Genomic DNA, 20,384 nt, shown 5'->3' with positions numbered 1-20,384 from the left:
AAACATGACAACTCAAAATCTATGGGATGCAGCAAAGCAGTTCTAAGAGGGAAGTTTATAGCAATACAATCCTACCTCAAGAAACAAGAAAAACATCAAATAGACAACCTAACTTTACACCTAAAAAGAACACACACAAAAAAACAAAATTAACAGAAGGAAAGAAATCATAAAGATCTGAGCAGAAATAAATGAAAAAGAAATTAAAGAAACAATAGTAAAGATTAACAAAACTAAGAGCTAGTTCTTTGAGAAGATAAACAAAACTGACAAACCTTTAGCCAGATTAATCAAGAAAAAAAAGACAGAAGAATCAAATCAACAAAATTAGAAATGAAAAAGGAGAGCTTAAAACAAACAGTGCATAAATACAAAGGATTATAAGAGACTATTATGAGCAACTATATGGCATTAAATGGATAATCTGGAAGAAATGGACAGATTCTTAGAAAAGTTCATTCTTCCAAGACTGAACCAGGAAGAAACAGAAATTACGAACAACTCAATTACAAGCACTGAAATTGAAACTGTGATAAAAAAAATCTCCCAAAAAACAAAAGCCCAGGACCAGATGGCTTCACAGGTGATTCCATCAAAATTTAGAAGAGCTAATATCTATCCTTCTAAAACTCTTTCAAAAGTTTTAGAGGACACTTCCAAACTCATTCTATGAGGCCACCATCACCCTGATACCAAAACCAGACAAAGACAACACACAAAAAAGAAAACAACAGGCCAATATCACTGATGAACATAGATGCAGAAAAAGCCTTTGACAAAATTCAGCACACATTTATGATTAAAACTCTTCAAAAAATGGGCATAGAAGGAACCTACCTCAACATAGTAAAGGCCATATATGATAAGCCCACAGCAAACATTATTCTCATTGGTGAAAAACTGAAAGCATTCCCTCTAAGATCAGGAAGAATATAAGGGTGTCCACTCTCACCATTATTCATCATAGTTTTGGAAGTCCTAGCTATAGCAATCAGAGAAGAAAAAGAAATAGAAGGAATCCAGATGGGGAAAAGAAGAAGTAAAGCTCTCACTGTTTGCAGATGACATGATACTATACATAGAAAACCCTAAAGATACCATTAGAAAATTACTAGAGCTAATCAGTGAATTTAGCAAAGTTGCAGGATACAAAAATCAATACATAGAAGTCACTTGCATTCCTGTATACTAACAATGGAAAATCAGAAAGAGAAATTAAGGAATCAATCCCATTCACCATTGCAACATAAAGAATAAAATACCTAGGAATAAACCTACCTAAGGAGACAAAAAAACTGTATACAGAAAATTATAAGATGAAAGAAATCAAAGACGACTAAACAGATGGAGAGATATTCCATGTTCCTGGGTAGGAAGAATTGTGAAAATGACTATACTACCAAATGAAATCTACAGATTCAGTATGATCCCTATCAAATTACCAATGGCATTTTTCACGGAACTAGAACAAAAATTTCACAATTCATATGGAAACACAAAAGACACTGAATAGCCAAAGCAGTCTTGAGAAAGAAGAATGGAGCTGGAGGAATCAACCTTCCTGACTTCAGATTCTTCAGATTAGGAAGAATCAAACTTCCTAATCTTCAGACTGTAGATTATACTACAAAGCTACAGTCATCAAAACAGTATGGTACTGGCACAAAAACAGAAATATAGACCAATGGAACAAGATAGAAAGCCCAGAAATAAACCCATGCATCTATGGGTACTTTATTTTTTACAAAGGAGGCCAGAATATACAATGGGGCAAAGATAGCCTCTTCAATAAGTGGTGCTGGGAAAACTGGACAGCTACATGTAAAAGAATGAAATTAGAACACTTCCTAACACCATACATAAAAGTGAAAGTGAAAGTGAAGTCACTCAATCGTGTCCGACTCTTTGCGACCCCATGGACTGTAGCCTACCAGGCTCCTCCCTCCATGGGATTCTCCAGGCAAGAGTACTGGAGTGGGTTGCCATTTCCTTCTCCAGGGGATCTTCCCGACCCAGGGATCGAACCCTGGTCTCCCACATTCCAGGCAGATGCTTTAACCTCTGAGCCACCAGGGAACTCAAAATGGATTAAAGATCTAAATGTAAAACCAGAAACTATAAAACTCTTAGAGGAAAACATAGGCAGAACATTCGATGACATTAATCAAAGCAAGATCCTCTATGACCCACCTCCTAGAGCAATGGAAATAAAACAAAAGTAAACAAGTGGGACCTAGTTAAACTTAAAAGCTTTTGCACAGCAAAGGAAACTATAAATAAGGTAAAAAGATAACCCTCAGAATGGGAGAAAATAATAGCAAATGAAACAACAAACAAAGGATTAATTTCCAAAATATACAAGCAGCTCATACAACTCAATAACAGAAAAACAAACAACCCAATCAAAAAGTGGGGAAAAGACCTAAACAGACATTTCTCCAAAGAAGACACATAGATGGCTAACAAACATATGAAAAGGTGCTCAACACTGCTCATTATTAGAGAAATACAAATCAAAAATACAATGAGATATCACCTCACACGGATCAGAATGGCCATCATCAAAAAGTCTACAAACAATAAATGCTGGAGAGGGTGTGGATAAAAGGGAACCCTCTTGAACTGTTGGTGGGAATGTAAATTGATACAGCCACTATGGAAGACAGTATGGAGATTCCTTAAAAAACTAGGAATAAAACCACCATATGACCCAGCAATCCCACTCCTAGGCATATACTCTGTGGAAACCAAAATTTAAAAAGACACACGTACCCTCAGTGTTCACTGCAGCACTATTTACAATAGCTAGAACATGGAAGCATGCTCATTGACAGATGTCCATTGACAGATGAATGGACAAAGAAGTTGTGGTACATATACAAAATGGAATATTACTCAGCCATAAAAAGGAACACATTTGAGTCAGTTCTAATGAGATGGATGAACCTAGAGACTATTTTATTGAGTGAAGTATGTCAGAAAGAGAAAGGTAAGTATCATATATTAATACATACATATGAAATCTAGAAAGATGGTACTGATTAATTTATTTACAAGGCAGCAATGGAGAAACAGACATAGAGAACAGACTTATGGACACAAGCAGAAGGGAGGAGAGGGTGAGATGTATGGAGAGAGTAACATGGAAACTTATATTACCATATGTAAAAGAGATAGCCATTGGGAATTTGCTATATGTTTCAGGGAACTCAAACAGGGTCTGTGTATCAACCTAGAGGGGTGGGGTGGGGAGGGAGATGGGAGGGAGGTTCAAGAGGGAGGGGACATATGTATACCTATGGCTGTATTATGTTGATGATTGACACAAAACAACAAAATTCTGTAAAGCAATTATCCTTCAATTAAAAAATAAATAAATTTAATTTAAAAAACAAACAAGCAGTGAGCAAGGTTTGGTGTTCATGTCATGGCTTGCCAATCTCTGCTTTAGAGAAGTCCTTATCTAATATAATCTGTGCCACAAATGCAAGCCACAGAGGTAACTTTAAATTTTTCTAGTATCCACATTTTAAAAAGCCAAAAGAAAGAGGTGTATTTTTTAGTAGTGTATTTTTAGAGGAGTGCTTTAATAGTATATTCATTTAACCCAGTATATCAAAAATATTATCATTTCAACATACAACAAACAAAGAAATTATTAATGAGATATTTTACATGTTTTTTATCATACCAAGTCTTTGAAATCGGTTACGGGCCAAATTGAATTTCTCAAAAGGGTGTTGAAGCTTTAATCCTCTGTACTTGTGAATATGATCTCATTTGAAAGAGGGTCTTTGCAGGTGATCACATGAAGACAAACTCATTACAACGGGCTCTAATTCAATAGGACTGTTATCCTTATTAAAAGAGGACATTTGAACACAGAAACAGATACATACAAAGAGAAAAAGCTATGTAAAGACAAAGGCAGACATTGGGGTGATGGAGCAGAAGCCAAGGAATGCCCAATATTGTCAACAAAGCACCAGAAGCTAAGGGAGAGGCCTGGGACAGATCCTCCCTTAGAACTCTCAGAAAGAACCAACCTTGCAGACATGTTGACCTCAGACTTCCAGTCTCCAGACGAGGAGGAAATCAATTTCTGTTTTTTAAGCCACTCAATGGGCGGTGCTGTGTTACATCAGCTCTAGGAAATGAATACAAAATCAAAGCCTTTGTATTTACAGCACAACTCAACTGATACTAAACATATTCCAAGTGCTCAACAGCCAACCAGGGCTAGTGACTACCTACTGGACAGTGCAGCTTGAGAGACAGCAATTTGGCTTCCCCTCAGAGTGGGTTGAGTAGCTTAGGGAAAGAAAGGCATCAGGGAAATAGGGAGTTTGAGGACTAAGTATAAACAAAGAACTTTTTACAAATCTTGACCTTTCTTGAAAATGTATTAAATGGAATAGTGCTAGGTGTTTACTTTCTTTCAATAGTTTAGGGCCCTCAGGAACTGACCACGGCAAAGCCAAGGAGTACTCCATTTTCTTTAGTTTGGGCCAAAGTCATTTCATTTCAGAGTTCTGTTTTTGCTTCTATGGTGTATGATCATTTTTAACTCCCAACTGATTTCCTCTGAACTCAATATGTGATATTTTCCCTTGAAGTAATTTGGTGGTTTCATCATTTTATTGATCTTACTTTCCCATTAACTGTATTCGAGTATGCAATATATTATCTGAAGTGACAGGAAGATGGTAACAAAAAGCTCCATTGTTGATATCTGACTGCTGACAGCTTTCAAGCTACTTTCCCCTTTTCCCCTTCTGCCCCACATCTAGTAAGCCAATAAGAAAGGCTGAGCCCTCTCTCGCCTGGTGCTGATGAGAAAGCTCAAACCAAGTACACCCAGAGCCATGTTCAAGACTCTTCACCCCAACCCCATCTTCTACCCACACTAAAAACCAGAGCCTCTCACCACACATCCTTTGCGCAAGGCAAGTGGATGGGCTTGAATGCCAGCCCTACTCTCTCCAGAAAGCCTCGTGATGTGAATAATAAACCTTTTCACATCCTCTTGGTGCATGTGTGGCATCTTTGGCCTCAAGATTCAAACCAATTTGGTGTGTGAGTAGCAGGTATGATACTGCCCTTTCACAGAGGAACTCCAAGATGGTTGGTGCTGAGAACAGTAGTGTCTAAAAGATGGCCCAGCACCTCCTGGAGGCCTTTCTTCTACTGCTTCCAGTTAACTACCTGGCTCCACAGCCTGCAGGCAAATCTACACTCAGCCGCTCCCTAGGGCCTGCTGCCTAGTGTGCTCTTTGAACCGTGCTGCTACCTGCTAGTGAACTCACGTTAGAGTTGCTGCCGCATTTAATAAGTCCTAGCAAGCCTCAGTCACTGATTTAATCTACCCGAGTCAGAAGATTTGCATTTCGGGCCAAGACTATGGGATTGGGACCCTACTTAAAGTGGCCCTGTGTTGGGTATCTCAGCCTGGACCTATTGGTCTCAGATTGAGTCACGTGTCTCAATTCCTGCACAAGGTATGACTGATGCCATACTCAGGGGAACAACTCTCATCCAGTGATTGTGAGTGTATGTTTCAACCAGGCATTGGTCTTATTCTATATAGTGTTCAGGGAAAAGACTGATAACATGTGCTATATGATGGTCATGGGTGGTCATTGGGGTAAGGAACAGTTGTCATGTGGAATGCTGAGGTCACATGCCTAAAAGCAGATGGCATATTAGGACCCTAAATGACTCTGGTGCAACAAATATCTTGATCTTCAGTATTATAGTAGAAAGCATGCACCCCTGGTATTCCTGTGGCAAAGACCCTTATGAAAAACATCCTTAATGCTTTATTCCCAACCCTCTTAAAGAACCAGGGGTCACCATCACCTTATTGCTGCTGCTAAGTCGCTTCAGTCGTGTCCAACTCTGTGCGACCCCACAGACGGCAGCCCACCAGGCTCCCCCGTCCCTGGGATTCTCCAGGCAAGAACACTGGAGTGGGTTGCCATTTCCTTCTCCACCATCACCTTATTAGATGGTTGCAAAATGGATCAATGAAGACTCTGGGTTCAACTGAGTACCACATGTGATCAACATACCAAAAGGTTAATTCAAACTCAATTTAAGCCCAGAGTCTCTAGGCCCAATAAAACAATAATTGCCATAACAAAGGTTCCCTAACCCTGATAATACTGATTTGGGACGCTTTGGAGGAAGAAACTTATAAACATGACCAGGGTAGAGAGGAGTCCTCCAACACAAGGTATATCCAGTAATGATCAAAACAAAAAAAAGAAACAAACAAAAATTGATGTGGGATGGAGGAAACAGAGAAACTACAATTGAGACCTGCAATTTGACTCAATTGCATATCCAATTGGTTTGAAAACAATTTATGCAACAGAAAGCTAAAAGTGTGCTGATTGGGTTTTGCACTTCTAAAACGTTCTAAATTAATTTTAACATCTGCTGAAATGAACCAACTGGCAAACTTCCATGGCCTTAATTGATACTGGGGCCCAAATTAAAGCCAACCTGTAGGTCTCACTAAATTTAAACAAGGTATCCTCTATATTTTCAGATAATTACCAAACATAAAGTAGAGGTGGGGAAAGGTATGCCTCACCTTAACCATCAGGACCACTGCCTTGACTAAATCCCCATGGTCACACAGCCCACTTCCCTAACACATCCCATAGCGGGCATGGATGCTCTGATCAAATGAGTAATAAATTGAAATAAAATTAAATATTTGGTATTTCCAACTGGTGTGACAAAATGGAACCATATAGACCTCCTCCCTGATGAAAATCAGCCAAGGGAAGAGATACATGGGACCAAGTTCCTCCAAACTGGAGCTTCCAGTTGTCCTCTCTCCACAGTCAAGGACAGCATTCGTTTCCTGGCATCAATATGTGACAATATACATTGAGTACAGTCCACGAGGGAAGCTCACCTGAGCCTTGAGTCCAGAGTGTTTATTGTGGCTTGATAGTACACACCTGGCCAGCCGTCCATATGGCTGATCTCAAACTCCAGTCCCTCCAGAGGTCAAGTGAGACCTCATGAGGTCTCCCACACTAAATCAGACTGTTACTGTGACCCAAAGTCCTGAGACAAATTAAGATATTCCTATCAGGCATGGCATTTCAAGGGCTTAGAATTATCTCCAAGAAGCTAAGGGAAAAGGCTGGACCTGCCTTTGGGCAAGGTTACATTCTTTACTACACAGCTTCCATAACTAATGTTATTGAAATTACTGGACCCAATCCACAACTGGCAAATGTTCTGCTACTAAATATTTGGTGAATATGCTCTACTCAGCACCTATTTCCATAGTCTCTCAATTGAAGTCTGCCCTCATCTTCAAAGAGATATAATACACCTTCACCCAGCTACACACAGGGTATCTCAACAACCCTGCCATGGCACACACAATCTTTGCAGGGAAGATGTCAATGGTATCCAACTTTTCTCACGAGCACAGGTATAATATCCCACTGATGACATCTTCCTCTGAAGAGATTCATCTGACACACTGATTCAGGATAAAAAATTTCCACAAAGGAGCTCACAAAGGGGGATGAGCTGTTGCCCCAGCATTTGGCTAAATTCCTGGAAATCATTTGGCCAAAGGGCCACTCCACCCCAATACTGTCAAGAACAACTATTGACCGTCTCAGCAGCCACATCATTAAAACAAGCCAAACATCTTTTAGACATTTGGGGGTTCCCAAGGCAATATATTTTCCTTCTTTACAAATTTTACTTAAACACACTTATGCTGTTACTTACAAATCAGCCCATCTTGAATGAAGTTCCCACCAATGAAATGCACTTGAATGTGTCCAAAGTGCAAGATGGCAGGCACTCTCATTAGTGTCTTCCAGAGAGTCTTTCACTGTAGAGGCTTCAGGAACCTCCTCTCCTGCCTCCTGGAGTCTCTGGACCACCTAGGATGGCCATAAGTTGTCTATGCAGAAAACCTTTTTTTTCTGGTGCAAAAGCTGCTCCTCAGCCCCAGGCTACATGCATTAGAGCAACAACTGCTGGCTATTTGAGCATACCAGGCCCTTCTGCAGATGGAGACTCTCACAGGAGACTCTCCATGCCAGCTGCCCAGGATGCTTTTGATCATGGTGGCAGCACCCCTCCTTATTGAAACAAAAATAATATTTCCACAATAGGGCCAAACCTGGGCCTTATAGCGTAGCTCACCTAGAGGAATGGGTGGCCTCCTCTGTCCCCAGGCCCTTGACAGATCCAATGATGCTGAAGGAGATTACCTTCTTCCAGATTCAATGATCACCTGAAGAGCCCCTTGGGATCAACTTCAGATCTGCAAAGGGAACTGGGACACTTTACAGACAGCAGCGCTGCTGGAGAGCTGCTGCTGTTTGTCATCCAACCTGGACATCCCTAATCATGGACAGGACTCAAGAGTCATCAAAACTGAGTCAACTACAGGCCATCATCTTAGCACTAGAGGATACCCTGGACAATCAATCCCATAAGCATTTGCTTGGTTGGTTTTTTTTTTTTTTTTTAATAGACTCTTGGGCCACTGCCAATGGTGTGGTCACCTAGTCCGACCAACGGCAACAACAATTCCTTATTCAAGGTTGCCCCTTTGGGGTAAAGAATTCTGGGAATTTATGGCTTCACAGTTACCCAAAATATAAATCAAGGTCACACATGTCTCTGCAAGGTCCTAGCAAGACACTCCTTATCCTCTTCAGGGTTCCAGACATCATTGATAGTGAATAAGGCATTCATTTCACTTTTCAGAATACACAATGCTAGGCTCTCGAAGCAGGTATTCAAAGGAACGTTCAAGACTCTCACTGGTCTCAGGCTGCAGACCTCACAGAGCACCATAATGGCTTACTTAAACAAGTTCAAATTCAATTAAATGAAACACAGCATAATTCAGTCATCAGTGAAACATCAGAGATGAATTACATCAAAAATAACGAGTCTGAACCCATGTTTTATACTTGCTGATGGCTTTCCAGCCCACTCCCTCTTTCTCATTTGTCCCAAGTTTGCACAACTCTGGAATAAAGTCCAAGTGATCCCTCCCTTCATGCCAGCAGGGAGGTTCAAACCATCAAAATTTCAAAGGAACCCTCACCCTTACCACATGCCCAAATCACAATAAAACCAAAACAACCACTAGCCTCTTCCTTCAATCAAGTTAAATGGACCTGCTTGGGAGCTTGCCATGCTCGCCTTATGATGGAATAGCTTTTTCGTACCATCTTGGCGCATTATGACATCTCAGCCTTGATTTAAAAACCAATCTGAGGCTGAGATGATTCTTTCCTCATCAGGGCAACCATAAAACCTAGATTCTATCCATTAATAAATAATAGAAAATGTACATCCCATTTCTGATGAAAGCTGACTCCACCTCCAGAAGTAACTGACTTCTAGTCACAAAAGGAGATTTTTGCAATTGTATCCATGAAAGAAGAACATGTTTGAGAAGCTTATATAATGTGTCACATACCTCCCCCACTCCCACTTAGTTACAGATTAATTTTCCCTTAAATATATTTGCAAAAGCTTACTTTTCTAGCCAGGCAGGAAAGAATGCAACATTCAAAGCCATCGTCTGTACAGAAATCCTGGTAAAGAGTTTTAAAGAACTGCAATGTCACAGCTCGCCTGGTATTGTTAATCCATGAAAAGGCGAGTCAGCATTGCCCAAGAAAGCTTTGTTAATACTATAACCATCACACACTTAGCCAGCAAAAAAAAAAAAAAAAAAGTAGCAATAGTAGGATTGAATCTTGAGTAGGTTTTATAGAAATGAAGGGTCTGCAAGAGGTTATATAGTGAAAATGATACTGACAAATGCCATAGCAACCAAAACTGCTTGTTGTCTCGTGAAAATAAAAATCTTCCTGATGGTCAGGCATTCGGTGTGTGTCTGTAGATAAGTGTATGAATAAAAAGGTTCCCTCGAAATAAAATCCATTCCAGGGCTGCTAAGACTGTTCAGGGAAAGGGGTAACTTCGATCGTGGAACTCTTTTTTCTTTTACAGTCTAATCCTACACAGAAGATACCAATTTCAGTTTCCGATGAAAACAGAAAGGAGAAATCTGTATTTATGTGAGCATGTGAAGCAGCCACTGCACCGCCTGCCTGCACAGCCGGGTTGTGCTCTCAGGCAGGGCTCTTCAGAAATACTGTATTTCCACAGAATGAGATTTCATTTCCTCCTTTTGCTAAACACTGCTCACAGCCCTCACTCACAGAGTTCTTTCTGGGTCTAACTTCCATTCTTCTTGCCCTGGTTTCAGTGCTTCTCATTTTTCTGGAGATGGTTTTCCTTTTACCTTATTGGTAGATTTGAACCTTATTGGTAGGTTCAGCATCCTGCCACTTTGAAATAAGTCCTCGGCTCTTGAATCCAGTCTTGTCCACTGGTTTATAAACTCAGAAATATTTCCATTCCATCACTATGTTCACCCTGACATTAGTCCCACTTGAGCATGAGTGCTCCTCTCTCTCTCTCCTAGGAGTCACTGCAATTTGCTATTCCCATCTCAAAGGAATTCTAATGGAAATCTTCTTTCTCCTCTGTCTTCTCCCCTTACATACACACACTTCACAGGATCCACATTCCCAACAAAGTGGAAAGCGCTACTATAACTTGAATGCATCTTATGAGCTGTCCACTTGATGAACCCCTCTGATCCTCACTCAGCCTTACAGGTTGTCATCCTCCTTCTCCATATAAGGAAACTGAGGCTGAGAATCAAAGCAGAAGCCTTGCAGCACTAGCGCTCTCAGTTCAACCAGTCCATTCTGAAGGAGATCAGCCCTGAGATTTCTTTGGAAGGAATGATGCTAAAGCTGAAACTCCAGTACTTTGGCCACCTCATGAGAAGAGCTGACTCATTGGAAAACACTAGCGCTCTACACAACTGAAATTCCCAGTTTAACCCCTGGGGCTGCCACAGCTCCCCACCATCGGGCCTGGAGATCAAGGGCAGAGTCTCAGACTGTAGGGGTGGGGCAGGCCACTCCCTCCATCCTCCCTCCTTGAAAAGTGCTAAGAACACCATGAAAATATCCAGTGGTCCTTTCTGGGATTCCAGCCTTAGGTCCACCAACCAGCCCCATCTCCCAAGAAGACCAAGTACACAAAACAAAAAAACCAAGGCCCCTGGGGCTCTCTGCCACTTTCTCTTGGCGGTCCAGTGCATGTCCCTCTAAACCCAAGGTGTACACACATATACTAAGTCCTGAGCAGTGGAAGTGGCCTTCAGTATTTTCCTGCTATGCCTTCCCAGATTTTCCCCTTGCAGGGAGGTTGCACAGTTACAGAGAAAAGCAAGCAGTTGAACACTGGCAGAAGAAATCAAGTTTGAACTTTGAACTTTGCTCATGTGCAACAATAAAATTAAAAATAGAGAGGATAGGTAAGGGGGAAAAAAGAAGAAGAAAAATGTACATTTAAGAAGGCCCACACAATGGCAGTGCTTCTGCAAGCCTTGGGTTTTCTTAAAAGTGACATGCAATTGTTTCTTGCAATTGTATTTCTCTTATCATTTTCTCTCTCCAACCTCTTACAGATCTGCCTTTCACAGAAACACATTTGGTGATGGGTACTGAATTGGAACACTCTACTTGTGATAAACCTGTCCTGCCGAGTTTATATAAAAGGAGAGGGGAGGTGCAAGGAGGGGGAACTCAAGTAAGAGAAGATAATGCCATAATAGAGACAATAGTAATTCTTCTTCTTACTTTTACCGTTAAAAACATTTTAACATTTAAAGGGATGAATACATAGCCTCTCAGGCTCTGCTATTCAATAATACAATTCATTACAAGGGAGCAGAGAGGAATCTCGGTAGCATTAAGAACACCAAGCAAGGGGGAAATGAAGGCCGGTGTTACAAGCCCTATGGCCAAACCCAGAAATGAATGACAATTAGATTGCAGTTCGAAACGCTCAGGCGATCCAGACACACATTTTGAAGCCCATCCATATTTTTCAGAAGGAAGAGGGAGACGACGCCTGGAATGTTGTCTTTCAAAAGTATTAATGATGCACTATAAATTTCGTCCACGTATTAATGATAATTCAGTCCTCATTAAACGCCGGGTGCTGATAGCAACCCACATTTCGGCACAGCAGGCCCTCGCAAATTTATTTCCCTTTGTGAAACCCAGTTTTCTTTAATAATTTGTCGAAACATAGACTGAAGCTGCGCAGGGGTGAAAATCCATTTCTACGTCTGATCAAACTCAGGGTTTTCTAACCCGCAGCGCCTGCGCTCCACGGACCCGCGGGCATCTTCCTGGGGCTGCACATTTCGTGTGGTTCCCAACAGGGTACCAGAGAGAGAGAAGCCCCCCTTTCTCCTCGGAGTGCTTCCCCAAACATAAATGGTGGCGAGGGCAGCAGATGGCAGCCTCCAGGGCGCTGCGGGATGGGGGCTGGAAGTGGCAGCTTCTGAGCCTGGCGGGCACCGCGGTCCCGAGAGGGCGCGGCAGGGACCCCGGCTGCACGCTACAGAAGGCGCTGCCCTCAGGGCCAAGGCCGAGCGCCCCGTTTTAGGCACAGTTTTGCTAAAGAAATAAAAGACCCGGAGCGCCACCCCCTAGGTCTGCGTCCTGGGGTCCAGGGGGACCCAGGACCCCGGGGACTGGAGGTGGAGGCGCGCGGCGGTGCCAGGGGTCTTCGCAATCACTCTCGGTGATGCGAGCGGGCTGGGGGCTCGGGCACTCCCGCAGTGACAGCTCTGGGGCACCAGAGGGCGCCGCGCGCACAGCTTGCTTTCGCCGCGAGCCGGGGACCGGCGGGGACTTGGGGGCCTCCGGGAGGCGAGGGACGGAAGCGAGGCTTCACCTGCCCTCCCGTCTGCCTGAACCACCGCCCCCTCCACCCACGCCCCCGGTAGCGCGCGGCCCCGGGCCTCCCTCTGCAGCCCACAGGGAGAGGCCTGCGCTTCTCGGAAACATCGGATCAGGTAACCTCTGCTAACAAGCTGGCAAAACGCAAATGAAGGAGGGGGAAGCATCCATAACACCCACGGGAGCTCAAGCAAATGTCATTTTTAAAAGGCTGAGAATGAGCAATTGCCATCAGACCCCATCCTGCCGCACCTCACAAATCCCTTAGCGCTGGCTCTGTCCTGAGGAATGTACCCCACCTCAGAGATGCCAGGTGCCACCCACCAAGGGGGCGTCTGCTAAGGACTGCATCACAGTCATCCGAAAAGCACCTACTATTGTACTTGCCACTGTCACTCTGAGCACTTGCACATCAATCATTCTATTTAATCCTCAAAACTATCCCAGGAGGCATTCTCAGCCTCACTTTACAGAGGCAGAAACTGTAGCTCAGAAGGGGTATAGGATCTGTTCAAGTTCACACAAAAACCGTGTATTTTTCACGGTCCACACTGCCTCCCTGATGGGGAACACAGCTGGCCAAATGACTGCTTACACAATTCTTCAATCCAGCAAGAAATACTGGAGCTAAAAGGTATGCATATGAGTTTTTAAAAATAACTCAGGCTCTTAATTCCTTTTCACTTGGAAATAACCCCCAAACCTTCCTCTGGTGTCCTCTGAATGCAGTATCTCAGACTGACTGAAGTAAGCCTTCCCCACTTGAGTTAGGAAGTGATCGCCCACACCAGGAGCCATAGTGGCCCCAGACACCCAGAGTCCTTTAGACTCTCAGGCCTGGCTTCTTGCCAACATTTGCAAGATCTGCTTTCTAGGCACAGAATGGAAAAGCATCCAATAAGTGGTCCAGAGGTATCACTAAACACATTGGCATAAACTACTGATGCCAGGATCTTACCTCCTTCCAGAAGGTTTTTCAGCCCACATGAATTTCTGTCTCTGATCTCCTCCTAGTACTTAATGTAGGAGCCACCCTGTAGCGACTTGCTTGTTTCCATGTCCTGTTCTCTGATTCTCTTGTGTGTGTCTGTCTCCACAGAGAGCTGGCAAGAACCACAGGAGCAAAGGCCATGTCAGCACTGGACAACCAGTAGCTCTTGGGGACTTGTGAAACTGAATTAGGGCCGCATCTCTACTCACAACATCTATCACTTTCCACCAAGTAAACAAGGTGGCCCTGTCTGCTTTTTCGTCTAGTTTGGGGGTTTGTTTATTTGAAACACTGATGCCTGCTGACAGGTAAGAGTTTATAAAAAGATAACAGTAATGGTAAAAAGGTGAATTATTTCCTTGGCATAATGTAATGTTCACTGTGTCCTCTCTTCTTGTTTGGATCCCTGTTTCATCTTTCTTTCACAGCTGTATTTTGATAACAGGTACTCATCTATGCTATAGAAAACCAAAATACAAATGAATATTAATAGGAGACACCACTGTCTGGCAAATTCCCATCTTCTCCACCATTTGCTAGTAACGCACTTCAAGTAGAGTGCTGTGTAGCAATCAGATGCGTTGGGCTGGATATCTCTCCCTCTCTCATAATGCAGTAGCCAAACAGGCTGTTACCGATAAGAAATGGAAAGATGGGCAGTGAGGAAGAGGAAGCAAGAATTGATAAGGAAACGTGATGAAAAAGGGGTGCTGGAAACTGGGAAAGCAGCAAGGCAGTATGTATGTTGTGTGTAATCAGTCACTCAGTCGTGTCCAACTCTCTGCGACCCCAGGGACTGTAACCCACCAGTCTTCTCTGTCCATGGGATTTCCCTGGCAAGAACACTGGAGTGGGTTGCCATTTTCCTTCTCCAGGGGATATTCCCGACCCAGGGATGGAACCCACATCTCCCCCATTGCAGGCAGATTCTTTACTATCTGAGCCACCAGGGAAGTCCCAGTATGTATATACAGAACCCCATAACTTGAGAGATGAAGTGCTATGCACTGAATATTTGTGTCCCTCCCCCCAGATTCATATGTCAGAATCCTAACCCCCAATGTGATGGTGTTGGGAGGTAGGGACTTGGGGAGATGCTCGGGTCACAGAGGTGGAGGCCCCATGAATGAGGTTAGTGCCCTTATAAAAGACCCCAGAGAGCAGTCTCATTCCTTATACCATGTGAGGACACAGTGAAAAGAGAGCAGTCTCTGCACCAGGAGGCAGGCTCTCGCCAGACACTGAATCTATTGCTGCCTTGATCTTGGACTTCCCAGCCTCCAGAACCATGAGAAATTAATTTCTGCTGTTTTTTTTTTTCATTATGGCAGCTCAAAATAATACAGAGGAAGACCCAAATAGTTGGCACTTCTTGCTAGACCAGGTATGCCACCCAAGCAGCTCCTTTCAAAATGCACACATTTGCAGAAGCTTCAGAGTTTCCAGATCCACCCCACCATGCTGCCTCAGCTTGAAAATGAGTTCCTCAGGCTAGCTAGGTACTTTGAAGTGAAAAGGACAAGGAGAATTTCATTCAGGATCCATTCTAGTTAATAATCCCCAGTGGCTGCTAACATCACAAAGAGTGAGATGACCACACAACACGCATCTCCTAACAGAGGCACATGACACCATCTCTGTGGAAGTCTTGCTGAAAGGCAAATGTGAGTCTGATCAAACATCAATCCAGCTACCCATTTACAGGAAAAACAGAGGACAGAGGAACATGTTAAAAGACATGGGGATGCAATCAGCAATATCCAGACTCCCGGAAACTCTACATAACAAATGATCTCATTTCTTCAACAAATAAATTGGAGAGCAAGAAGGAGAGAAGATATGGGGAAACCTGTAGATTAAAAAGCTTAAATAGGGGATTCCCTAGCAGTCCAATGGTTAAGACTCCAAAGCAGCAGGCATGAGTTCGATCCATGGTCAAGGAACTAAGATTCTCGCGTGCCACACAGCATGGCCCAAAAAAGTCATTAAAAAATCTTAAATACGTATCAAGCAATTGCAGTGTGTAGATCATAATTAGAACCTGATTCTAACAAAAAATATAACTAACAAAATCCCATAGCATCTGAGAGATGATTGGAAACTTTAATCTCATTGGAGAGCTTAGGGTATTAAAGAATTATTATTAATTAGTTTACATGTGGTAATGGTGGTGTGTCTGTGACTGTTTTTAAGACTCCCATGCTTGATCTAGAGATACATATCCAAATATTTACAGATGAAATGATAATATCTGAGATTGGCTTCAAAATGTTCTAGGGGTGAATATTTATAACAGTATTATTCATAACAGACAAAAAGTAGAAACAACTCAAATGCCCATCAGGTGGTAAATGGAGAAGCAAAATGTGATATGTCCATACAATGGAATCAATTCAGTTCAGCTGCTCAGTCATGTCCAACTCTTTGCGACCCCATGAATCACAGCACGCCAGGCCTCCCTGTCCATCACCAACTCCCGGAGTTTATCCAAACTCATGTCCATCGAGTTGGTGATGCCATCCAGCCATCTCATCCTCTGTCGTCCCCTTCTCCTCCTGACCCCAATCCCTACAATGGAATACTATTAAGCAATTAAAAATGTATGAAGAGCTGATACACGCCACAGCTTCAAAAACATTATGCCACATGTAGAAAGCTAGAAGCAAAACCTGCATATTGCATGATTCCATTTATATAAAATGCCCTAAAAACACAAATATATAGAGACAGAAAGCAAACTGGTGGTTGCAGAGTGCTCAGGGTGAGAAAGTTCAGGAAAATGAGCACAAGGAATCTCTTTGGGGGTGATAAAAAATGTTCTAAAACTGGATGTGGTTAGTGATAGTTCTATAACTCTGTATATTGACTAGAAGCCATTCAGTTTTACACTTCAAATGGGTAAATTTTTTAAAATGAGTAAATTCTATAGTTTGTAAATTATAACTCAATAAACCTATTTTGCTTTTAGTGCTTCAGGGGATGGGAGGAAGAAGTGGGTGGGAATTAAATGAGACAAGATCAGCCATAATTGCTTAAGCTGGGTGATGGGTACATGGGGTTTATTAAGCTATTGTCTTTAATTTTGCATATATCTGAGAATTTCCACAATAAAAAAAAATTAAAAAGTGAGAGGAGGAAGTTGGAGGAAGTGGAAATTGAAAGTCATCAGGAAGTGAGGTTTCTCTGGAGACCTGCTACTCTCTGCATTTCTGTCTCTCATGTGTCACATTACCTCTTACGGTGTCCCGTGCCACTGGAATGACCAATTGACAAAGCCACTCAACATTCTCTAGTCCAAATTCCAGATGGCACTGTCTGCATGGTCTGGCTGATTGCCAAGGCCACTATTAGGCCAAGCCCTTGGTGCCAGTCCCGGTAGGATCACTCTTGGGTCAGGTACCCATTTCTGGACCAAACAGTGAAAAAAGAAGGAAAAAAAGGAAGGGAGGAAGAAATAAAGAAAGAAAGAAGGACGTGACTTCCCTGATGGTTCAGTAGCCAAGACTCTGTGCTCCCTAGGTTCCATCCCTGGTCAGGGAACTAGATCCTACATGCCTCGACTAAAGATCCTGCATGCCACAACTAAGACCTAATAAATAAATAATTTTCTAAAAGAAAGAAGGAAGGAAAGCGAGAGAGAAAGGAAGGAAGGAGGAAGAAAGGCAGGAAAGGGGAAGAAAGAAAGACATGCAAAATGATATGCACCGAGTTCCCTGGGGAGGGGGCTGTAGAATAAGCTGTTTGCTCTAGAAGTGAAAGTTGAGTGAGATGCTAGCATGTCCTATATAGACCCCATTCCTGTTGCCCATAGAACATAACAGAAGGTGCTACCTTTCGGGAACTGCCTTTCCTGCATGCGGCTCTAGCAGTTGAGTCTGAAACTCAACAAGCAAGAATGAACGAAAAGTGATGGGATGTACCCTAGTCTAGCATTGGATGGCAAAGGTTAAAGAACAAGTCAAACTCCTCTTAAGGGCCCACGGACGTTAAGTGTGGACCTAAAGAAACTCAGGAAGTCCCCAGCAACCTATAGAGGTCAGTGATTCAGCAGGCCCAGCACCTCTCCTCAACGCCTTTTCTCTGGTAACCTACTCTCAAGAGTTTTCTCCCAAAATTAATTGACCATAAAGATGATAAGAGAGATTTAAGAAGAAAAAGAAAAGACTTCTGGGTGGCCAGTCTTGTGTCTGCCTTCTTGTGGTGGGGCAAGTAAGTGACAGTGAGTGGTCCGTTAGCAGCAGGTCACCCCTGCCACCTCTGAAGAGGCTGATTACAAACATTTCCCTGGTTATTACCCCATGAGCGCACCTACCACCTCCCACACAAGTGGCGTGTTGCCTTAGGCAGGGAAAGTGCTACATTTGAGCAAAGAAAGCTATTCAGCCTCCAAGCCCCATTGGCTTGTCCTGCTTGAATACATCACAGGAAAAGTAGGACTCTGCCTGCTGCAGTTATACTTCAGCTGCCACTCCAGCTCTTTGGCTGGGTCAATGCCAGCCAAATGCTGGGGCAAATTCATGATGCCAAAGAGATACTCAAGACTGCCACAGTGAATTCCAACTAACTGACCCCTTTTCCCTCTGCCTGTAAGTGCCAAAGGAGCATGTCTCTGAAGGGACCAGTCTAGCCAAAGCTGCTGCACAAGCTGCGTATCTTAGTCACTCTCCCTAATTGCTCACCATGGCGGATGTGAGGAGCTCAACACAGCTCAGCCTTCACAAAGGACATTCTGCTTCAAAACAGACCAGACTCAGGGACATTAAGGACAAGTGTGCATGCCCTGAAGTGCTGTTTGCCCAACTCTTAATCTCTACTTTCTGGATCCCAGCTTCCCCCCTCACATGTCCCCAGAGCTCCATGGCACACATGAGCAAGCTCTCCTGAAGGAAATCATGATGTCTCCATCAAGAAATAAAATATCAGGATGAGAGAGGTTTTAACTAATAACATTTGCCCTCCTCTACCATTTACTTTTCATTAGGCTCACTGCTTTTTTGTGTCACTGGCTCTCTAAGTCTATTCATTTCATCCACTAGTCCTTCACCTTCAATCAAACCATGGCTTTGCATTCAAACATAACTTCACTATTGAGCTTTTACCTTACTCTTGCCTGTTTTCTTCATAGATTTTGGCTGCTATAATAGAAAGCAATGGAGTCTCTTCCCCATTTGCCAGCCACAGAAGTACGTCCCAGTGATCCTATATCCACCAGCAAGCCTCCCATCACAGAAAGCACCCTGACCTGAGACGCCATGAGAATCTGCCACTTGACCCTCCTTCCCTCTCCTTTGTATTGTTGGTGGGGCTCAGCACAGAATTATTGTCCAAGGGCAAATGACTCCTTCCAGATACAGTCAAGGCTCTGGATCAATTCTGGTGGTTTGCTGATCACCAACACTAGTCCTAGACCATGAAGTCAGAGCATAACCAAGCTGCAGTAGGGGATGCTGAGCTCAGCACAGGCCAGGAGCCACCTTCTAGGGCTGGAGCAATGAACCCGGGATCCTTAGACTCCAGATTACATGGACTTGCGTTCACAGGTCATGAACCCCCTACAACTATATTCAGGTTGGTGTGTCTGTATGTGTGTATGTGTGTGTACATGCAATATTTGGTGGACAGGGTCCCCAGCTTTCAGTAGTTTCTCAGAGGGGTCCCTGATCTAAAAAACAAACAGTTTAGCATCACTGTACTCAAAGAAACACTAAGCTTGGTCAGCAGTTCTCCCATGACATTGTGAAGAAGAACAAAGAGCCAGCGTACAGGGCTGGGCATGATGAAACCGAGGATGAAAGTTCAGGGCCATTTTCTTCAGAGCCACACAGCCCAGTCCCAGCCACCAATCCAGATGGAAATCCTGGCTCCAGGGTTCAGGTATCACAGTGATCTAAAAATCTTGCCTGATTGATCCATGGACAAGAGTGTGCATTGAAAATGTAGTAATGCAAACTGAATCACTGGGATAACATTTACACATCCCTGTCCTTCCTATGGGCCAGTCCTCTCATTAAAAGGATGAAACTGAGCCCAGGGCGGGGAAATGGCCTACCTACTATCATTCAGGAAAACTGTGACTGAGACTGGCTACAAGCTGGGTTTCTCTGACACCCCCATATTACCACATAGCACCTATTGGTTTCACCTGTCCTCTCCCTGCACCCAAGGCCCCTGTGGAAGACAGAGGCCTATAGTTAGTAATAGATACTGATCAGGTCATTTTGAATAAGGCTTCTAAAATGCTGATCCTGGAATAACCAGAGTCAGCATCCCAGCGGGAGAGGGAAAACCAAAAGAAATCCACCACAGACTGACTGACTTCATTCCAGCAAATGGAACCCTGACCAAACATGAGCATTCCTTAGGAAAGAACACGAAAAGGTTAAGTATGGCTATAACCACAAGAGGGCTGTAGATAGTTTAGAAAGTACCTTATCAAAAACCCAGGGCAATGTGTACCAAGAAGCCAAAATATCAGAAACTTTGAAAGAATTACCTTTGAGCAACTAAGTAGCCAAGTGAGAGAGAGAGGAGCTGTAAGATAAACGCTC

Source organism: Bubalus kerabau, chromosome X, assembly GCF_029407905.1.
Source record: "Bubalus kerabau isolate K-KA32 ecotype Philippines breed swamp buffalo chromosome X, PCC_UOA_SB_1v2, whole genome shotgun sequence".
Classification (NCBI taxonomy): domain Eukaryota; kingdom Metazoa; phylum Chordata; class Mammalia; order Artiodactyla; family Bovidae; genus Bubalus; species Bubalus kerabau.
The sequence above is the reverse complement of the archived record's forward strand: the minus strand, read 5'-3'. Positions refer to the sequence as shown.